This window comes from Pagrus major, chromosome 11 (genome assembly GCF_040436345.1).
Source record: "Pagrus major chromosome 11, Pma_NU_1.0".
NCBI classification, from domain to species: domain Eukaryota; kingdom Metazoa; phylum Chordata; class Actinopteri; order Spariformes; family Sparidae; genus Pagrus; species Pagrus major.
In genome coordinates, this window is record NC_133225.1 from 19,456,125 (window position 1) to 19,467,312 (window position 11,188).

Consider the following 11,188-nt stretch of genomic DNA (forward strand, 5'->3'; position numbering starts at 1 on the left):
GAGTTGAACTGGTTAATCATTGCATCTCTAAAATGAAACTCAGTGAAAAAGACTTTAATTGTAATGAGTTGTTTGGTACAGATACAAACTGACGAGTTCACCCCAGTTTTCACAATATTTGTAGAAAAAAACAGCTATACAGTAAATATTCAGTAACTCACACTGTACAGTCAACCGAAGGCGCCATCTAGTGGATGTAATGCAACATAATCAGTTTTTCAGTAGAGCTGTGTGGGCTGGAGAACCCTGAGAATGTTTCTTGGGATCAATATTAAAAAAACAAACAAACATTCACTGTTTTTACAATAAAATGAGACGATGATTTTCAGTGTGCAGTGTACATGTTATGAGAGGCAAAAGTTTCTGTCTTGTACGCTGTCCTTATTTTTTGTTTTATGCTTTTAAAAAAGAAAAAAATCAGAGGTCAAATCTCAGCCTTAACGCACAAAATACAGTTAGTCTATGACTGCCAGTCTGACTTTATTACAGGTTTCAGGTTGTGGCTCTTTTTGTTTATGTTCACAGGCCTTCATTTTCTCTATTGCATGTTTTTGAGGTTGACTTACACGCAATAACACGTGTATTGCCAGAAAAATCATGCTCCATGCAAGTCGTTCCAGGCCCAGATACAGATGATGGTGATGAAGCTGACACTGATGAAGACAATGTACAAGCTGAACAGCAGACGGTCGATGACTATCCCGACCATTAGCCAGTCCTGCGAGGATTTGGTCCCCTGGGAGTGTTTGTCCACCTGGAGGCGGATGGCCATGAGGTCTCTGCTCAGCTTCCTCAGTTCAACCAGGGTGAGCTCCGGAGGGGCTGAAGGGGGTTTCTCTGGGGTCGTGTTATCAGAGATGTTCTGAACTGAGATGCTGGCGATGTTGGAATTCATGGCCGGTTCTGTTAAACAAAGAAAAGCACAGGTTTGATTTTTATAAAATATCCTTTTATGTATTCCAAGAAGGAAATACACACTCGTATAGGATAAAACCTTTCTGTGATGATGATCTCTGGAACATTTATTGTCACAATAATTTATAAAAAATATAAAACACTCAACTCAACTGATAGTTAACTGCAAACCAGCAAAAGTACAGCCCAACAGGGAGCGCCACAACCTTTTCAAGCACAGAATCTCATGATACAGTTTATATATCATGAAAAATCAAAGAAGCACAACACAGATTATATTCACACCGAAGCAAACAAACAAGCAAATTAGAGTCCACTGCGCAGGACATGTTTCAGTTTCCAGGGGTGGAGGTAACTAATTACAGCTACTCAAATTACTATAATTAAGTCTTTTCTTGGGTACTTGTGCTTGTGAGTATTTTTTCTACTCTGTAATACTCCTAGTTAAGTATGCATTACTCCATGTAATCTACTTAAGTACTTTTAAAATCCTAATTGAGTGCTGAGTACAATTTGAATTAATATCCAAACCTGGAGTTATCATACACTTGTGTCCTGACAAAGGCGCTGTTGCTTACAAGTGTTGCTACACTTTAAAAGGGGTGAAAAAGGAAATTCAAATGTAGGTTGCTCTACAGAAAACACTTTTTACAGGCCTGATATTTTCTACATACAATATTTTGCAGCTAATACATGAGAAACTTCATGGGGAGATTTGTTCTTAATTAATTGGTCAAGTTCTCATGTGATTTATAGTTAAATCAGTAGTTATAATTATATATACCTGGAGGAGATGAGTTGAGGTGGACTGTGACTCTGTTGCTCGGTTTCTTTGGAGTGAGACAAACTAAAAAAGCCAGGTATCGCAGCACGAGGACACTGAGCCAGTGAGGCACTGCACCGTACTGGTTGGAGCTGAACTGGATGTTAGTGATGAACACCGTCTCCAACAGGCTGGTCACCATCAGCGCGAGGGTGAGGGAGAAGAACACATCTGCAGGAAACAGCAACAGCAAAAACGAGGAGGATATTTCAGTAAGTATTGTGTGTTTTACTGTTTTCAGTCATACCTTTTTTTTTGTGATCCTGTTTTGGAAAATGATGTTTACGTTAGAAACCTGAGAAACCTGTTCATTCATCTGCTTGTATACATAAGTATGACAGCTTCCAGGAATCTGGCCATCTGCCTGGAGGCAGGTCTTTTAGTGAGACCTAGAGCATAACCAGAGTCCTAATTTTCAAGCAAACACATTCAGTGAAGCGTCCGCCCAGTGGCACGCGAGCATTTATGTTGTAGCTCTGCTGGTGAAGATCCAGATTTACTCTCTTGCCTCGCGTGCAGAGGTTTTTCAGTTTCAGTGTACACACTGAGTAATATCAGTCATGTGTTAAAGGGAAATTCTATGTCTCAGTTATGCAAATATTGGTAGTGCACTATATGTATTTAAATATATTTCTTTACATTTTGGTAAATGAGCACCACTAAAAGTATGCCGAATGACCCATTAGCAGTTCATTTTTGCAACGTACCCATAGATGCACACACAACTGTGAATGGATTAGTTTCATGTGGAAGAAAACTTAAAAACATGATAATTCAGAGGCAAAATACACTTTAATTGGAACTCATTTCAAATGAAGAAAAAGTCCCTTATCCAGAAACACTTTCCTCCCTTACTCTTAGAGTTTTATAACATGTTCCTTCAACCCTGTCTAATTTAAAAGAAGTAACACTATCACAGGTGTCGCTCACTCATGAGAGGCGTCTGCTCCCCGGTGACAGGCAGCAGGTCGTTCATGATGAGCAGGAAGACAGTGTAGCCCAGGATGAGGGTCATCTTGAAGGAGGACCGGTCCACACTGTGGGGAGGCAGCAGGAAGCTGAAGAGGTCCAGTGTGACGAGGAAGCAGCTGGGGATCAGCAGGTTCACCACGTAGAGGGTTGGCCTCCGTCTCAGAATGATCTAAGGGAGACACAGAAGTACAACACCTCAAGATTTAATTGTGTTTACTTTACTTTCTGATATTATAACAATTACAACAAAGTGATCATAGAGTAATGAGGATGATTAATAGGTGCTTACATGGTATTTGATCTCAGAGTAGCTTCCCACCTCTAACGTCAGGGTGGATTGACCTAGAGTGATGTCTGCCAGCTCCCACTCCCCGTTGCTCTGCAGCACTGCTCTGGACTCCTCCAGGATCTGTTCAGCTGTGGAGCCCTGAATCATCCTGATGTCCGAAGCTTGAAGAACAGTTTTGTTTTTGAGTTATTAGAAGCCCAAAGTGAAGTTTTGTGTTAACAACCATCAACATCCAATGTACGTTCCTTATTGCAAGTCATGTAAACACACTGAATTCTGATGAAATGATCATTTCAACACTTCCTGGTTGATCTGCAGCTGAAAAGATGATGGAAAGTGAAGATCTGGAGTGACATCAGACAGTTGTTCAAGGCAAAACAGCCAACATATTAGATAGCCCATTAGCTAACGTTAGCATTCAACCACATTCTTGCTAACATTACCGTTTAATTACATCCAGTGCTTTTTACTTCCAGGTTTAAATAAATGTGTCCAAGATTTGTGTTATTATATTTTAGAATTAATATCTTAATGTATTTCCTTTTGTATCATGTGTATCAAATGTTATAATGCTGCTCTTTGTCCTCTGAGGAAGGTAAGCTAACTATCATCCCTGCAGCACTGTGATATACTGAGTGAGCAGCTGTTAGCTGATAGCTGTGTTCTGTCAAGCCTGTGTTAACCTGTGTGTGTAATGTCATTTAAGTGTGTCACATACATGTTTCTTTACCAGCACTTATAGTACGCCTCAAGTTAGGGATTAAGAATTGGGAAAAAAAAGCACAGTGTAAATCCCCAGGCAACATTTGACAACTCCAATCACTGTTTGCATTAGACTTTTTCTAGCATACACAGCTACATTTAATCCTGTGGTGATTTTTTTGAGTCACACAGAGTGTTTATATATTTCATCAGGCATACCAAAGTGTAGATATGCTCCAAAGGTCAGAGAGCAGTTCTGGACATCGAAGGGGAAAGTGTAGATCACTAACTGGCAGGAGCTGACCACTCTGACCGGCTTGTCATCAAATACCTGACCTGTGTTGTATAAGTAGACGTAGGGAGTTCCCGGAGATTTGTCCTCGTCCATGCTGGAAAAGAGGAGAATAAAAGCAAACATTAATTATATGTACGTATGTTAATAATTCTTTAAAATTCTAATGGGAGAGGGGAAAGCAAAGACAAGAATTTGAACAAACTGTTCGCTCTTTTTGTCGTTTTCCAAAATGTTCTATATATTTTTTATTTTTAAGTCCAACTAAATGCCCTACTTTTTGCATTAAATTGATTTAAAAAGTGCATAAAAAGCAAAAAATGCATGTAGATATACTTTTCTTCTGTCAAACTAAGATTGCTTTCCAAGTGCTGACAACATTTCAGGTTTTTGCTTTACTCGTTTCACCAGTTTGGATGATAATCTGGAGAACTACTGAACTTCCTTTTAACATACAATTCGGAGATGATGACGTCGGGGGTCCAAAGCATCTCCCGAGGGACGGACACCCTTGTAGTTCCACATTCCTTTTCGTCCCAGCTCAGTCCGTCTATCTCCCACTCCTACATTAAACAGAACAATAATGTGAAGTACAGCTTAGAAGATGCATCTATTTCAGCTTTGTCACTACAAAACTTCACAAAGACAAATGTGACGTTTCACCCAAAAAAGACAAAGACTTTTGAATTGCTCTTTTTGTCACTGCACTGAAAACTTACCAGAACTTGCCACAAGACTGTCGTGAGGGTTTGGGATTTTTCATCCTATAAGTGAGACAGAGCTAGTAATGAACATTAAGTATGGATGTCTTTTAAAAGCTTGAATTAAAAGGTTTATGTGAACTCACCACTCCTAAAATCCCCACCACAGTGATGCTGATGGTAATGTTCAATGGATCTGAAAAGCTTTTCACAGGACGCACCAGTTTGTCAGGCAATAAAGTCTTATCAAGTGCATGAAACAAGGATTTAGGAGTTGGGCTGGTGCAGTTCAATGCAGCAACAAAACCTGAGTTTATAAAGAGAAAGTAGAAAACAAGATTTACGAGGTTGTTCATGTACATAGAAGTATACATCCCCAGTTCTTTCATTGGTATGAGCACAGAAGCAATACAGATCTTTATTTGTCTGCTGTGCACATTAGGGAACCAAATACAGCTGTTGGTACTACAATTATCTCGTCTCACAATAACTCAGTATAAGGATACGGTAGCAATCACTGCCACCACATCAGCTCCTCTCAACCTTCTTGTATGATGAGATAATTAACACATGGCACAGAGATAGTGGGCTAAAATGAAATGACCACAACTGTGGCTGTTCTCTGTTAAAAGACATGTTTATGAGATTTAGTCACTAAACTGCCTCTTTCCAGTGATACATCTGTAAACTCAGATTCCATTCAAGTCACACACAAAAGCTTTTAATTAAAGCTTAAGGCTTTATCAATTGTTAATTTCCACAACCTGGCAACCCAATTTGTTTTCTTATTAATGGCCCCTATCTGTTCTAAAAACGCATCAGTGTTTTGCTGCATTTCTCTGTCCCTCATCTCCTGCCAGTAATAAAAACATATTGTTAAATGCCCCCCAAAACAAAATATAATATTATGTATATATAATAATGAATAATAAAAAAGCCATTAGTTACAACTTGCTAGCTTTTCATTGAAAAATTAAAGTGAGAAATAATGAATGAATACAAGAAACATGGACTGAAACTGTGTTTCTTAATGTGCCATGTAGCTGTTATAAAACTCATTTAGTCAAATGTGTATTATCTAATTTAAGGAGACTTTATCATTACTTTTGTATTGTGAACAGTTCCCACTGTGGAGGCGCAGCAGTAACTGAACTGTAACAGGTCATCGTCCTTGCTGATTGTGTAGAAAGTCAAAATGTCTTACCGTGAAGCAGCATGAAACAGATGAAGATGAGCCCCGTGGGCTTTACCTCCCCCATTTTAAGTCTAAGTTAAGCTTTTATCTTGAAAAGTACAAAACAAAAGTAGTCCGCAGTTATCTCCATCAGACTGAGACGTTGTGACAGAGAAACATGACTTGATCAATAAACAGGTGAGGTGTGAAACCACCTCCAGAGGACAATATTGACGCTAGAATATATCACCCGGTAGCGTGACTTAAAGCTTTCAGGTATTCCCAGTTATTTGAAAATTACCACACTGATGTTTGCATAAAGCGTGCTTGAATCGTACAACAGGTTTTTTAATCATCTCCTGCCAAAGCAAACAGTTTGCACATGGCCTGTAGCTGTCAGTTTGCCTCCCAGAGGACTGTAGATACTGGGTAGGTGGCTATCCTCATTCGTTATTCAATAGTTTTAGTATCCTTATATTTGCTAAGCACTTACACAAAGTACAACTGATGCTGATGGGACTGTCATCTGTTGATTTAGTCATAAACAAAAGTACTGTCAATCAGGACTGCTGACAGTCTTGTGCCCAGGACAGGATGAGGCCTCTGGACTGGTGTCATATACCAGGAAAGGGGCGAATGCAACATTGGTTGATTTCCATAGTGATTCACACAAAGATGTGTGCTTATATAAGAAAACAGAGTTTGTGACGTATGAAAAATAAAATAAGGATTTCGTCCACCAACTCACTTGCTGTCAGGACAGAATGCCACATGTCAATATTCTGATACATGGCTTTATTTTGAAATTATCATGTTCATTTATTTACATTAAACTTTTCAGGTTCACTTCCCCCAACCACAAAACCCTCTGGTAACACAGGAAAATAGTTAACACCTGTCCCTTCATCAAATGGCTTTACTTTGCAAAATCAAACACAGAAACAAACTTTAAACAAATACAGAAACAATAATTGATAAATGATGACTTTTATTTTGCCTACTGGTTTTCCAACTGGCTTTTTTAACTTGTTATTCAGACGTCTTATGAATTGAATCCCAGCCAAGGTTCAAATCCAAACACATGTCCACTCAGGTCTGGCTGATCCAGATGCACCACATGGAGATGATGACCAGGGCGTAACAGGAGATGAGCAGCAGATAGATGCGGAACAGCAGGAAGTCGAGGACATATCCCACGTGGCACCACTGGTCCTGCAGCTCGCTTGCCTTCTGCAGCGAGGTGAGGTGGGCTCGAAGGTCACCCAGATACTGACAGATCTGTTGCAGTTCAGGCATAGCAACTGTACCTGGTAGGAGAATAGCGAGATGAGGGATCACAGTTTACACGCAGTGACTGCCGGCTGCGACCGTTTCAACCAACTGAAAATACAGTTTTTGATATTTACTGAGTCTGTTTGATTACCTCCGTTGCTGGCTGGGGTCTGAGCAGGTGCTTGGCTGGCTGGTGGGATGATCCCCGGCCCTGAACCTCCATTTGAGCTGTCAGTTTTATCTTTTCGTGGTACAGACAGGGGCTGGATGTCCTCCGGCCATCGGTAGCAGATGAGGTTGGCTATGTGTTTGAGGACAACCACCCTCACCCAGTTTGGAACCTCTTTATATTTCATTGTGTTGTGGTGGAGGACGTTGGTAATGATGACCGTCTCCAGTAGACTGATGACCATGAGGGCCAGACACACAGAGAAATAGATACCTAGGTTGAGGGATAGATTGAGAGATTAAAGGGATAGACTTGATGTTAATCCCTCTTCAGTAGCAGCCAAAATAAATCTACAGGGAGTTGGCAGAGTTGGATTTGATTTCTGACCTATGATGGGCGTGCCGTTTGCTGTGCTTGGCAGGAGGTCGTTCATAATGAGCAGGAAGACGGTGTAGCCCAGGATGAGGGTCATCTTGAAGGAGGCGCGGTCGACGCTGTGGGGCGGCAGGTAGAAAGACAGGATGTCGATGAGCATGAGGAAGGAGCTCGGGATCAGCAGGTTGACAACGTAGAGCACCGGTCTCCGCTTTATGACCACCTAGTGGACAAGAATCAGTGTGAAGAGACTCACCATCTTTACTGTACACATCAACAACTTTTAGGTAAAGAATAAAAAATGATGGTAGGTTACTTTTCATAACTGACAGATGTTAAAGTTACAACCTAACTCTACTATCTAAGGAGGGAAATTACCTGACAAAGATGGCAAAACGTGCACCTAAAGTATTTTTATTCTTGAGAATACATCTGTATTTATAAATTCTTAATTCTGTGTTAACTGATTGTCTTCGTTCTTTAGGGTTAGGGTCTGTTTTTGGTCTCTACCAACACCTGAGAAAAATATCTGGCTCTCCGCTAAATGCTCCACTATCTAGTTGCTGACTGTGTCTGTCTGCTGTTTGGTGCTAGACAGGAAGAAAGTGTGTTGGGATGTTAGATTATTATTATTTTTTTAAGATTAAGGTTCTAATTCTCTGTATGTTCATCAGTATGAATGACCCCTTTTTGCGCCTGTTATATTTGCAGATGTTACAGTAGTAAACACAGTGGTTTTCCTCACCCAGAAAGTGATGATATCCCACTCGTCTATCCCAAACTGGAGGATGGAGGTCTCCCCCAGTATGTCCACCAGCTCCCACTCTCCACTGGCCTCCAGGTAACGCTTTGAGTTTTCAGACATTTCCTTAAATGTCAGTGCTGGACTGACCCTCACATCCCTTACTGTGTAGAGAAGAAAACACAATGAGAGAGAGAAAACTAGTGTACGAGTACAATCAAAGCTAACCTAAATAAATAAGCCAGCTAAATGTAATAACTAATTTATATTTTTATATTCCTTTTCCTTTTGTATTTACTTATATTTCCTGCAAAAGTTCCCCAAAGTGCACCAGGCTGCAGCTGCATTTTCTGACCCACTATTTAGCTTTAATGTCTCTTTGTCCAAGTGTAGCTAATGACTGGATGAGCTTATCATTGTGTGATGCCTTTTCTCACTGGTGTGCATGTAGGAGCCAAATGTAAATGTGCAATTCTGCACGTCAAAGGGAAAACTGAAGATCTTTAGGTTGCAGGCTGAGACGAGCCGCAGCATCCTGTCCCAGCGGATATGACCTGTGTGGTTCACGTAGACGTAAGGACACGCTTGGGAAACATCATCGTCCACACTGAGAGCGTTGGAGGTGGAAAGATGAGGATGAAGTAAAAGAAATAAACAAAAACACAGGGAAAGAAAAACACATTCAGACATTGTCACGTTTTTTTGTTAAGTTAACGAAATTGGCGTGAGCATAAACCAGTGACACTGACACTGATACTTGATGTGAGAGGGTGGTAAGTGCACCCATCTGTCTCAGAGCTCTAACTACTCTGTAATGAACCATTTAGTTTGTGCACACTAGACCCTCGGGGACTTGTTACAGCTGGAGAACTTACAACTCATACACGATGATGTCTGGAGACCAGAGCTTCTTCACAGGGAGAGAAATCCTGGTGACGCCATCACACTCATCAGGATCCCAAATCAGGAACTCATGGTGCCAGTACTGCAATGAATCAATGAGGAATAACGCACTCCTAAACTGCTGCTGCTGTGGTTACAGGCAAATGATGAATTTGGATCAGACTGCATCACATTTATTGACTTCTCGTGCTACTTACCAGTCGAAGCCACAGGAAAGTAGTGAGTATCTGAGTTTTCTCATTCTGAAATACATCAAACAACAAATAAACCTCATGTGAAGCTGATTGACATCAAACATCTGCTGACATGACATTTTGACACTGAACTTCTTTAACATGGATTTAGAAAACGTTCTTCTTATATTGCTAATCGATTAACTCACCACTCCCAGGACTGCATACAGGGTGAAGGAGATGTTGGCTATGGTGGGATTGCTGAGGTTCTCTGCTGGTCTGAAGGGCTGTAAGTCAAACACAGCCTGCATGGACTCGTAGGTTGGACCGCTGTGGCCGTCTTTACAGGTCAGTATACTATAGCAGAGAGACACTGACAGGAGAAAGTTTATAAAAGCACTTCTGAAATGCACTTTTTAACTTTCCCATTTCCAATTTTGAGAAATTAATGTTTTATTCTATATGTAAAGCAACAGTAAACTATATAAAACAAAACACTGTGCATTTATTGAAAATGACTCAAATGCAACAAAGCTATGGTACCATATCTGCTACAAAGTTACTAAATGGCATATTATTGCAGACTTTATCTGAGATTTGAATTTTGAATTATTTGGATGTGAAGCAGAAAATGAGCTTTGAATAATCTTTATATCATAAACTGGAGGCTAAACACCAGATTCACTGTGTAATGTCAGGATACTGACATTGAGAAGAACAGGGCAGATGAGGTTTGACAGTAGTTAGGTAGCGGTAACATCCTGTGATTGCTCTTCAAACATAATGTGGCATAACGACTCAAATTAGGTGAAAGATTCCTTTATTTTGAAATCAACACTACTCATGATTTATCACAAATGAGAAGCATACCCGATAGATATAAGACAGATGAATGTTTTCAGGATTTTTCTCCATTTATATGTTCTCATATGGAATGATACGTGTCAATTGAAATTTGAGAAAAGCAGAACAATTATATCAATATGATCACACTGTTAGGATCATTTAAACCTGAAACACACAGGGGTAACTAACTTAATAATACTATAATTAACAACAGAACTGCTGTTATTATATTATTGATTACATGAGGAGGAAGAGGAAGTTTTCAGTAGCAGAGGTAAACATGCTTCAAACAATAAAGTAGTGAATAAAAAGAATCATTACCTGACAATAAGAGTAAACCTGAGAGGATGCTGATTCTCTGCTGAGACGGACTCATGCTGGATGTTTCTGAAGGACCGACTGTTCTCCACCACCACCGATCAAATCATGTGTAAAGCAAAGATAGCTGCTACCAGCAGAGGAAAGCCACACACTTGTTTTTGCCACTTAGCAGGACGCTGAAATGACTAAACCTCAATTCTCTGGAGACTTACACTCACCTTAACCACTTCCACTTCAAGCCTAAATCCAACCCCATAACATGATCCTCAGTAAACGCTAAAAAAGAAGACAAGTCGATAAAATTTGGTTAACTTGTAGACCCAGATCTTAAATGCGACCTCATAATGTGAACGTGTGTTTTGTCTCTGCGAACGAAGACAAAACTGGCCTAATTACAAATGAGTAAACAGTCTGTTCATTAATTTGCCCCATTAACCAATAAAATTGTGATTATATTTTACTCAAGCAAAACAAAAACCTGAAGTAAAAAAAGGAGGTTTTCAGCTTTAATATTATCAA

General features: G+C 40.0%; 1 pseudogene; it reads right to left on the reverse strand.

Moving 5' to 3' along the window:
* Nucleotides 1-595: 595 nt before the first annotated feature.
* On the reverse strand, nt 596-10,925 carry LOC141004800 (uncharacterized; annotated as a pseudogene).
* Between the last annotated feature and the right edge of the window lie 263 nt (nt 10,926-11,188).